This window comes from Perognathus longimembris, chromosome 17 (assembly GCF_023159225.1).
Source record: "Perognathus longimembris pacificus isolate PPM17 chromosome 17, ASM2315922v1, whole genome shotgun sequence".
Classification (NCBI taxonomy): Eukaryota; Metazoa; Chordata; class Mammalia; order Rodentia; family Heteromyidae; genus Perognathus; species Perognathus longimembris.
The window spans coordinates 50,104,566-50,116,803 of record NC_063177.1 but is presented as its reverse complement, the minus strand read 5'-3'; positions in this window follow the sequence as shown (position 1 = coordinate 50,116,803).

Below are 12,238 nucleotides of genomic sequence, written 5' to 3'. Positions count from 1 at the left end.
GCCATTGGCACTGGCTTTTAATAGATCTTTTATTGGGGTAGTGGGGGGTGGCACCCTTGAACCCATCCCATGAGAAAGTCGAAGTGAAGCTGAGTTAACCATTCCTGCCAGTGGCAGCCTTTTGCTAAGTGATCTCTGGCTCTATTAGGACTGTAAGAACTGCCTGCTTTCTTTTTTACTTTTTCTTTTGAAAAGAACAAAACACCTTCTAGGCTAGAAGGTGCAAGGGAATCTTTTATGAAAAATCTTTGTCCTACACACACACACACACACACACACACACACACACACACACACACACACACACACCATCCTAGTCCCTCCATAGCTCAGCAGTGAGAATCTTGCTCAGCTCAGCTCGTTCTTGGCCAATCACAAAGCCCAGCAAAACTCACCTAGAGTAGCCCTCACTTGGAGCCAGAGGCTCCTCGGCTCCTCGTGTTGGAAGGATTCTGGGCCTCTCAGTAGCCCTGGAGGATGACACCTGTCACCACAACAGGCAAATAGATTTGCATTGGGTGTTGCTCTGTAGGAATGTGGAAAATCACATTTGCTTAGGTGGAATCTGCACCGGGATTAGTGCTTGCTTCTTTTTTGCCCACACACCTTATCTCTAACAGGAGTGCTTCCTGCTGTGCACTGCCCTGGCGGTGACTTGGGGAGGTTGCTTTGTGAGGCCAAAGGGAACTGCTTACACTCTTATCTCATGCAAATAAGCTAGGGGAGGAGGGGAGCAGATTGGGTGGAAAGGGGCTGCGACTCCAACTACTTCCCTGTTCCCTGGTCCCTTGGCTCAGCCTTGAATGGGGAGATTTAAGAATGAATTAATAACAGGCAGAGGGCCGGGAAGAATCCCCATGTGGTTTGGGTAAGTTGTGTCTGCTGCATTTACCACCGAAAGCCAGTTGCTGTTAGGGGATGCTCCTTACAAAGCAATAATGCTGCTGTCCTAGTCAGCCAGAGCCGTTCCTTTCCATAGTTAACCACAGAGGCTACATTAGCCCACGGTTCAATTCCATAACAAAATTCTCAAGGCAAGGTAAACAATAATGTGTCTTTAGCCAGGTGCTGGTGGCTCACGCCTGTCATCCTAGCTACTCAGGAGGCTAAGATCTGAGGTTTGAAGCCAGCCCAGCCAAGAAAGTCCATGAGACTCATCTCCAATTAACTACCAGAAAACAGGGAAGTGGAGCTGTGCTGATGTTAGCCTTGATCAAGAGAGCTCGGGAACAAAGCCCAGACCCTGAGTTCAACCTCATGGCTGACCCCTCTCCCCCAAAAACACAAAGTTTCTTTAGCTCACAGTTGTGCAGGCTCAAAGGCCCTGTGGCTGGCTGAGCTTTGGTGATAGCTTTGCTCTGAGTGTGCAGATGTGAGCAGGGGATGACAGGAACCAGAGAGCAAAGGTTTACTCCCCCCAATTGACCTAGGGACTTCCTATCAAGCCCCATCTCCCAAAGTCCGGAGGCTTTCAGGCTATCTTCCAACACTGCCCTTCTCCGGATGAAATCTCAACCCAGGAACCTTGAAGGACACAGCGGAACCACAGCAGGGCTGTGACCTTGCTTCCCCTCCCACCAGACAGAGCGCGAGAGCTGCTCTTCACCTCCTCCTCCATATTCACTCTCTGTCTGTCTGTCCTCTCTGCCTGGGCATTGGCCTCAGCCTTCAGCATTCACTGTCCCCATTTTCCAGAATGTTCTCCTGGAAGATTCCATGGCTTACCTTCCATGAAGGGATCTGCTTGAATGTTCTTTCCCCAGAGGGGATTTCTCTAGCTAAGGCTTTAATCCTAGCACTTGGGGGGATTGAGGCAGGGGAATCCTAAATTTGAGCTACATCGTGGTGCCTAGTGTGGTGTAGCACTTGTCTAGTGGGTGTAGCGTGTGGAAGGACCTGGATTCCATCTCTGACGCCACACGAAGGCGGGGAGGGACCCTAAAAAGAAGTCAGATTCGTGGAGATCTTCAAGTGAGAAATGCATAGTGCCTCAGCAACCTGTCGGAAGCCTCCCGAGAGACAGCTATTCCCCTGTCACCCATGTTCCTAGGATATGCGTGCTCCTGGCCCATGTGGCACTGCCCCCCGAAGAACCGGGGTGACTGATGAGGAGGGCCTCTGTCTCCCCATCTTGGCCTGTCCCTCTGGGTCTTGGAGGGCTGCAGTCGAGTGTGGACAGCAGTGATTTCAGAGCAAGCAGGGAGTCCCTGAGGCCGGTACCACACACAGAAACTCAGGAGTACTCTGAGCTATGGCATGGTTCTGTCACACTAGGCACACTTCTGCCTTTCCCTGTGTATTTCTGCCCCAAATCTGTTCCCTTCTCTTCATGTCGTGCTGCAGTTCAAATCATTCCGTCCTGCCTATATCCTTCTCACCTCGGGTCGGACTAATCCGATCAGATCATTTCCGTAGCAAATATTTTAGGGCTATCATCCACACACCCAAGTGCTTCAAACCGGGCACTGGCGCATCCAAAAGAGGCCTGGCCTGCCGGGGGAGGCGCTCAGTGCCTTCAGCTGGCTGGTGACACAGATACCGTTGATTTCCATTCTTATTTCCTGGATTTTCTTGGGAAGTCCCAGTGTTTGCATGTTGATCCGTGCCTCCGGGTGACTGGAGGTCCTACAGTCGGTCTTAGTGACTGCCTTGAGGACTGCAGGGTACATAAGCCGATGAGGCTCTGGTTCCTGTCCTACTTCCCCCAGTATCTTCACTTGCTATTCATTCATTCATTCATTCATTTTATTACTGGTACTTGGGGCTTGTAAATACACATGCCGACTGAGTGCCCTCAGCTCATTGCTTGCTCTGGGCTGTATGCACGGGGGGCAGGCAGGCCCTTTTGGGGGAAAATTATCCTGTTACCTTCCTGAGGAACAACAGTAAGCCTTCTCAGTTGTGCCTGTCCAGTGGTTTGTGTTTTCTGGAGGTCCTTGGGTTTGAACTCAAAGCCTCCCGCTTGCTAGGCAGGTGAGCCTAGTACGGAGCTCGTATGTCAGCTTCTTTGTCTGTGTTGGTGATTATCAAGGTATGGTCTCTCTGCCTGAGTTGGTATGGACTGTGGTCCTCTGATTTGTGCTTCCTGGGGTGACAGGCCCATACCGTGGCATACAGCAATTGATCCAGAGGGATTCATTTCACTGCCTCCCAAGTAGCTAGGATTACAGTGTGACCCACCGCATTCTGTTTTCCAGCAGTTTTATGTTTTTACATTTTAGCATGTATTTATACAGAGGGTTTCATTGTGGCACTTCTATTCGTGCATATAATGTACCCCCAATCAAACTCACTACCCCATTACTCTCGCTCATATGCCTCCTATGCTTCCTAAAACAATTGCCACATATTTCATTGCTTTATTTCCCCTCTGTCTATGGAAAGTGCTTCTAACAAGTTCACTCTTCTGCATACTCTTAATTGTCCCTCCTTTATTCCTTAGTTTACTTTCCTTTCATTTTTTTCTTATTGTCCAAAGGGGTTTCATGATGTTATTTTACACATGTATATCTTATATATTCATCAGATTAACCTCTTCTGTTGCTCTCTTTCTCTGAGCTCCCTAGCCCCATGGCCAGCCGTTATTATTATCTGTTGTTGTTGCTGCCAATATTGGATCTTGAACTTAGGGTCCCTGAGGTCACCCCACTTTATTCCACCCCCCACATGCCTTATACTGTACTACTTGAGTCACAGCTCTAGCCTGACTTTTTGCTGATGAATTGGAGATGTGGTCTCTGATTTTTCTGCTTTAGGCTGGCTCCAAATCATGATTCTCAGCTCTCAGCCGGTTGAGTAGCTAAGATTGCAAGTGTGAGCTACCAGGGCTTGGTTCTATGGACATTATCTAATTTGATGCTGGTCACTAGTGTGTGTATGATAGGGGAATGTGTTCAACTGAATAAAGAAACAAAACTTGCATAAGTTTTATTTGCACCAAACAGCCCAGTGGTCCCAAGGCTGCTGAGAAAGTGTCTCAGCACCAGGCATTTTGCCTGTTGATGCTCGGCGGTCCTTTGACAGCGCGGGTGAACGGAGCTTGGAAATGGTCAGCTCCCTGGTGGCCCTGGGTGGAGATGGGACAGAGCAGGAGAGCTGTGGTGGATTTCTCTCCTGAGTGAATCCAAGAGCCAGTGAGTCTCAGCCTTGGACCAGAAAATGAGATTTATTTCTCACTGGCTGGAACAGTGAATGATTTCAAAATCTTCTTCCTTCATTACAAAACTTCCCCTGGGAGCATGGCTGGCTGCAACGAGTACAAGCTGCAATCTTGGCGTGTCTGTCTTTTATGATTCTAGAGTTACATCCTCAAAATAAGGGTCTCAGCTGTTCCGAGTGTAGCTGCTGCTGCCTCTGAAAATGGGGGTCACTCTGCTGTTTCTTCTGGCCCACTTTCTTGTGTATATTCACAGGGTAGAGAAGCAAACAGACAAGTAAAGGTGTGTGTGTGTGTGTGTGTGTGTGTGTGTGTGTGTGTGTGTGTGTTTCGTGCCAGTCCTAGGGCTTAAACTCAGGGCCTAGGTGCTGTCCTTTATCTTTTTTGCCCAAGGCTGGCACTCTACCACTTGAGCCATAGCTCTACTTCCAGCTTTTTAGTGTTTAATCAGTGATATGACTTTTATGGACTTTTCTCCATGGGCTGGATTTGAACTGAGATCTGAGCAGCTAGGATTATTAGTCTCTTTGCATAGTTTTCTTGGTAGACTGCTCAATATTCCATCACGAATGACAATATATCAGTTCCAGGAAGGCAAAGGGTCTTGTAACAGAAAAGCAGTGCTAGCTATGTGGGAAAGGTTATCTTCTGAATGCATTCCCATAAAACTTGTATTTTTGAACACTTGGTCACCAACTGGGTTTCAGAGGGAGTTTCTAGAAACTTTAAAGGAGGTCCTGGAAATGTTTGGGAAGTGGGACTCCAGTGGAGGAGGTCGCTTTCAGGACTATGGCCATGGGGGCTGCGTCTTGCCAGGGTTCTTCCTCTTGCTGCTCTCATCCGCTTCCTGTCCTCTGTGAGATGCGGAAGCTCCTCCACCACACACACCTGACACTGACGTTTTGCCCACATGCATGGAATCAAGCCATCGTGGTCTGTGCCTGGATCCTCTTAAACTATGAGCGGGAACAAGTCATTTCTCCTTTACATTGGTTCTCACAGAGGTGAGAAAAGCTGCTTGACACAATTGGTAGCAGGAATGGGGGTTACTGATGTCTGTGACAAGACTTGGCCATGTGGTGGTCAAGCCTTTGGAACTGGTCTGTGGTTGGAATCTGGGAGAGTTGGGAGAAGTGGGATGGAAAAATCCCTCGAACACTGTAGGCACCGCTGATTGGGAAATTCCATGGGAACGCAATAGGTCGCAATGCCAACAGAAATGCAGACAGGGAAAGCGTGAGGTTGTTAGACTGGAACAGGGTCTGTAGAAGAGTTGGACTAGAGGCGATTCTTCCTGTATTCTCATAATGATAGTGTCTAGGTTTTGTCTGTGTCCTGAGACTTTGAGGCTGAGTTGAAAAGGAATGGGCTTCGATAGTGGGCAGAAGAAATTTCAGGGTAGCGTAGCATTCAGGGTTGTGGCTTAGATAACTTGCTGGCTGCTTTTTGCTAAGTTTGCAGTGAACATCGAAGGCCAAAATCAGAACAGAGAGATGATTTGGGGGGAAATTGGGGGACATTTTAGCCAGACAAAGAGCTTGATTAAAGTTTTAGACAAAGAAAATATGGTGGTTAAGGAGACTAACACATTAAAAAGAAATCAACTATTTTGTACCAGGAAAATAGGGACAGTTCTTGGGGCATCTCAGGAACTGGTCAGTCCTTCATGTGTGGCAGGATCCAGGATGTGAATATTTTGTATCACTTGAAAGAAATTTATTCAAGAAGAAAGCTCCATGGGTCCCTTCAGAGTTAAATAGGGAAGTGTTTTCTCAGGTCCAACCACCCAAACACTCAGAGGCTACAGCAACCCTGGTCTGAGAGGGCCCATCTACTTACTGTTCAAGCTGACATCGTACAAATGATGTCTTGTTCTGGTAGCCAGAGAAGGAGCTGATCATGAGACTTACACCCAGATTTCAAAGGAAATCTCGGGAGGGCCAGTCAATGTGTGACAGGGTCAAGGAAACCCCTGAGATGGTGATGTGTGGAGACGCAGGGGTGAAGCCTGAGCTACAGTGTCAGCCTCAGGATGCTAGAGGTGCTAGGAATGTGGGATTTATACTGCAAGTAACTGAGGCAGAGTCAACCAGGAGAGAGGCCATGTAAGCCACACACAAGACCATAGGAGTGACGCTGTTCAAGCACACTGGATGGAGCTCACTTCAGGACACCAAGGAGAGGGATATGGAGTTACAGGATTGAGTGTTTGCCCTTCTGGATTTCGGTCTTGTTTCAGTCTGTTCCTGCCTATTCTCAGATTCCTCCCTTCGGGAATGGGAGTGTTTGCTCTGTGCTCTTGGTATCTTGGAAGTATATAACTTTCTTCTTGATTTGATAGGGGCTTACAGCTAAGCGATTGCCTTGAGTCTCAGTGGAGGCTTTGAGATTTGGACTTTGAACAGTGTTGGAACTGCTAATACTTTGGGGACTCTTAGAGATGGGCTAAAAGTCTTTTGCATTCTGAGATGGCCAAGGGCCTTTGGAGGTTCCAGGAGGGATGTTATGGTTTGAATATAAAATGTCCCCGCAGGCTCTTTTGCTTGAATGCTTGGTCCTCAGCTGGGAGTCCTCTCTTGGGAGGTTCTGAAACTCTAGGGAGTGGAGCCTAGCTGTAAGAAGTAGATCCATCCCTAGGTGCCTGGCTTTGGGGAATTGGTCTTGCTTAGCCCCTTGCTGTTGCAGCTTCTCTCTGCCTCCTGTTCATTGTGAACCAAAGAACCCCCTCCACCTCGATGTTCTCCTCAAGCTCGTGGGACCAAACACAAATGGATTATGCCCTCCCTCTGAAACCAACGGTCAACACGAATCTTCCCTCCTTTAAGTTATTTCCCTTAGGAATTTTAGTCAGGGTGAGAAGCAAGGCTCGCAATGGACATGTTCCTGAGGACGATGTCCCTTTCCGAACCAACATTTAGTCTGTGTTGGCATGGCAACCTTTATATTGCCCCTTATAGCGCGCACCATCATCTGAAGGTACTGCCTACTTACTTGTGTGTTGACTTGGGTGTTTATTTTTTTTTTTTTATCTCTGTGTCAGTGCTGCCAACGTATACATTTCATGAGTTTTAGAGATTCAGAGAGCCCTGGTTTCTATAAGTTTGGGGAAGAAAAAAACCATCATGGTGGTGGATGCATTGTATCAGAGAAGGTTCTTCATCTCACAGTAGATTGGACGCAGAGAGCAACAGCAACCGGAAATGGAGGTCAAAGACACAGCCCCCAAGGCCAGGCCCCCAGTGACCCGCTTCTTCCACCGGGGCCTCTTACCTACAGTTTTCAGAACTCAGCTGAGGACCACGGGTTCACACACGCGAGCCGACTTCCACAAGGACAGGGATCTTTTGTGCAAGATTTTCTTTCAAACAGCGAGAATAGAACTTGTGGAGAGCAGGTTCTCCTTGTTTATTTGGCAAAAAGACCCGCTAGTGAGAAGTCGTCAATAGCCAGGTGCTCTACTGAGCATGTAAAGGTAACACATTTGCGCGCTCACACTTAGATACACATTCACACACTCAAACCCACTTGCTTGCACTTGTACATATGTTCACATGCCCACATTCTCCCTCACACACATGCATACACCCACAGGTTCACGTGCGTACACACATCCCAGCATGTCTGCTTACATGTGCACTTACACACGCAGCCCCATAATATAGATGTGTCACACAGAGGCCAGCCAATTTCGTGTGATTTCTTCTGATCGGAAACTAAGAGGGGGCGCTAGATCGAGGGCATTCCAAACTCACATCCCGAGTGGTCTCTAGCATGACTCTTCATGATCTCTCCCCTCCCAGTCAGGCTGAGAAAGGCTTTCAGTGGCTCTCAAGTCTGGAAGTTCATTCATAGAAGGGGAACTGGAATCCTAGTGTTGGGGTGGCTCTGGGAGTTTGGGTTTCTGGTAGGTTCTCTGCGGCTGTGAGCCAGCTGCAGTGGGTAAACCACAGGAACAAGCTGGGCGGGGGCTTCCTCAGGTGAGAGCAGGGCTCCGGAATCGGAGGGAAACAGGTCGGGGGTTATGCGTATGTAACAGCTGGAGCAGGTAAGGCCAAGCGACCTTTCAGAAGCAGGTCTTCCAGCTGGGAAGAAGTCAGCAGGGAACTCGGAATCATTTCCAAACGCTGTGTAGGCCTCATCCAAGGCCCTCCCTGCTCATTCCAAGTTAGAAGCGTTTGAGGTGGGTCCACCTGAGCAATAGTTACCTCTCCTCAGGTGATGCCACTAAGTGGGGGGAAAAAAAAATCACCATTGTTCACGGAGGGCTGGCAAATATTTTCTGTAAAGGGCCAAGGGCGAGGGTCACAGCAGCTCTGTGGCAATGATCCCAGGTAACTGCTGTATTGCAAAAGCCACCATCCGCCATCCATAAACAGATGGGTGTGGCTGTGTCTCGACAGGTGCGGCAGAACTTTATTTACAAAATCAGTCGGTGGGCTTATTTAGCCCACCGGCAGGTAATCCTAGTCACAATGTGTGTGGGAAAGTACCCGAAGGGTTTCTCACAATGCTGGCCTCTGAGACCACCTTTTTCTCAGTCCATCCGTCTAGAAGCATCCCAGAATTTGGGGCTCTTTTGATTTGGGTCAGGGTGGGGGTGCCACACCTTTAGAAATATCAGACAACAATATGGCCAATCAATAAAGACCCTGATGTTGCTTTTAGCAGGAGTCTTAACCACTTTCTCCCTCTCCCTTTTCACCCCATCTCCCTGTCCTGCCTGTTCTCTTCTCTTCCTTATCCCCATTAGGTCTTTCTCAAGTTATTAAACCACACCAGTGTGGAGAGCAGGCAGTGTCTGGTGAAGGTGAGCTGAAGAGGCAGGCAGGCCTCATCTTCCCGCCTATGGAGGCAACAAGACCTTTCCACCCCTGTGTCCTCCTCAAACCTAACTCCCGACTCTTTCTACTTCTTCTCCCTCGTGCCTATTCGATAGCAGCTCTCCCATCCTTCGGTTTCATGGGGAGGTGTGTGACCCCTTGGCGCCATCACTAAGCTCCAGGACAACGCTCCTGCAGAGGTGGCAGTTATCTTCCGGGTTGTTCTTAATTCAACTTGAAATCAACTTGAACAAGCAGGCTTTGGGAGCCTGATGGGCTGTGGGCCAAGGGCTGGAGCAACTGTCACAGGCTAGCACCACCACCTCCCACCGCCCTGATCCCCAAGGCATGTGCACAGATTATGGAGAAATCCCCTTGCCGTGAGGTTAACTCTTAACCTGGGTGCTGAGTTTCAAAAGCAGCCCTAGACCTAGGCCGAGGGCTCAGCTTTTCTTGCTAAGTCTATAGAGCTAGGACTTAATGAGGTCAACAGAGATCAGGAATCTCCAGAACTTTCAGGATAGTAATTAGGATCCTCTGGTTTTGAGACCCCCTTGAGCTGGGCTTCCTGACTTGTTTTTAATTAGAGGAGATTCCCTTCAGTCACAGAAGAGCTGGGGTATCTGAGTAGGTCTTCTGGGGTGTAGAGGAAGAATCCAGAGTCTACAGACAGCAGAGATGTAAAGAAAGGGGCAAGTGGGATGGAGCTGACTTAGAGTTACCCCTGCTTGGATGTAACTTCCTGGGTGAGCATTTTTGAGCATCCCCATGTGCAGGATATACCAACAGCATGTTATCTACCGCTCACATGACGCCACAGTAGGAGTTAGGTGTTTGTAGAGTAGTAGATAAGAGCCACCTTTTATTAAGTGTGCCATGTTTTACACAGGCATTCTCATTTAATCATTACAACAACACGGAGTGTTATCATTCTCCCCACCAGAAAAGGAGGGGACTTGAGGCACAGAGAGGAGAAATAATTTGCTCCCAGCCTTACAGGTGGCAAGTGACAGAACAGGTATGAGATTCCAGGTCAGGCAGACACCCAAATAACTTAAAGTGTATTCATGAAAGGGTAGCAGGCCCCTAATATCACCCAAGGGTAAAGGCGGCATTGCATGGGAATTAAATCTGGCAGTGGATTATTACTGGGGGTACAGGAGGGCTGAGGACTTGGAGAGAGCTGAGTTCGCGAGCACTCTTCCCAGTTCTGCAATGGCGCCTTCTGTGGTGCAGAGACCAGGCTTGTCCATCTCACCTGAGGTGCGAGGACCGGATACAGGAAGATGGTGGTGGGTGTCTCCCAACGCAAAAGAGAAAGGAAGATAAGTCAAGGGCCACCAGCCTCAGAGACCAGCTTGATCACAAAAGTCAGTGCACCCATGCCAAATGCTGGCAGCTCATGCTTACAACCTTAGCTATCATGGAGGTGGAGATGGGAAGGACATGGTTCTGGGCCACCTCAGGGTAAATAGAAAAGTCCACGAGACCCCATCTCAACAGGGAAAGCTGAATATGGTACCATGTACCTATCTTCTCAGCTCCGTGGCAAGCATTAATAGGAGGATCATGTTCCATCCATCCTAGGCCAAAAAAAAAAAAAAAGCACAATCCTGTGTCAAAAAATGGCTGAGAAGGGGCTGGGAATATGGCCTAGTGGCAAGAATGTCTGCCTCGTATACATGAAGCCCTAGGTTCAATTCCTCAGCACCACATATATTGAAAACGGCCAGAAGTGGCGCTGTGGCTCAAGTGGCAGAGTGCTAGCCTTGAGCAAAGAGAAGCCAGGGACAGTGCTCAGGCCCTGAGTTCAAGGCCCAGGACTGGCCAAAAAAAATATGGCTGAGGACATGGCTCAAGTGGTAGAGTGTGCCTGGCTGGTAAGCACAAAGCTCTGAGTTCAAACCTCAGTGCCACTGAAAATGCCTGTGTATTCCATCCTCCCTAGGGCTGTAGATGATTTCTGTTATTTTGCTTTCTGGCGCTCAGTGTTGCTTTCTCGCCTCTCTGTATCTTCTGTCTCGAAGGAAGGAGACAGAGTAAGTGTTGGGGTTGAGTCATGTCCCCTTCAAGTTCACACGCTAGAGTCCCAGCTCTCAGAACCTGTGACTGTGACCTTATTTGGAGATTTTTTTTTAAAAAACATTTCTTTGTTCTCAGAGGGTCCCTGGACTTGACCACTGCATCTTTGGGCATGTGTTTTAAATCGCTGAGTGGGTTAGAAAGAAAGCAGTTGGAGACAGTGATGGATTTTCCTTAGAGAATCTTCCTCTTCCCTCAGCCCCATCCAGCTGCTGGCACGCGGGGCCAGAAACTGGAGCCAACTCGCCTCCTACTTCTGACTCATATCTTTCATCATGTCTCGAGAGAGGGGCATCCATCACTCCTTCTTCCTGGTGAAGGAGGCCTTAGGCCGAATCTCAGCTACAGCTGAGTACAACCAGGACCAGCATGGCCTCATGCGATTTACAAAACCAAAGGCCAACTGCTTGTGACTGCCTTGTACATTCTTGACAGGAGTCCCTGGCCTCCTCTTTCAGCCATGTTAAGGCTCCCTTGGAACCTTACACAAGAGAAGAACATCCATCTCTTCCTCTTGGGTCCTCCTATTCTCTTTGAATGGCCAGTGCTAAAAGACACTAAAGATGATTGGTTGTGGGAGGAGTGGAGGAATTTGCATTTTCACTGGCCATAGCACTGAGTAACCTGAGGGAGTGGGCGGGGTGGAGGGAATCTTCATTGTCATTGGCTGCAGCATTGGAAACCTTGGGAAGTAAGTGGAGGTGGAAAGGCTGGTCCTAAGGATAGGACCACCAAGGCCTTACCTGCTTTCCCAACTCTGACCCTCATTCCGTGAGATCTCCAGAGATAAGTTTCCTTGAAAACCCAACCACAGTCCCTGCCAGTGCATTTGGGAGACAAAAGCTCATGCTCACATGGGCTCTTCAGTACATTCCCATAATTACAGCTTGACTCTTCAGGGTTATTATCAAGAAGCCAATGTAATTGCTGTCAGGGAGATAGGAATGACTTGCCTAAGCTGCACAAAGTTTAGGGAAAGCAAAGGCTCCCGGTGGTTGTCAGGAATTGTTAGTCACCAGTGTAGACAAATTCCCAAGTGCTCAGGGGAAGAAAAGAAGAAGGAAACGAGAATGGAGAAGGGAGGAGAGGAGAGAAATCTCCTCATGGCAGAGAGAGCAGTGACTTTAAAAGCAGAGCCCCGAGGTCAGACGTTTGCAAGGATGGTGGAATATATAGACTG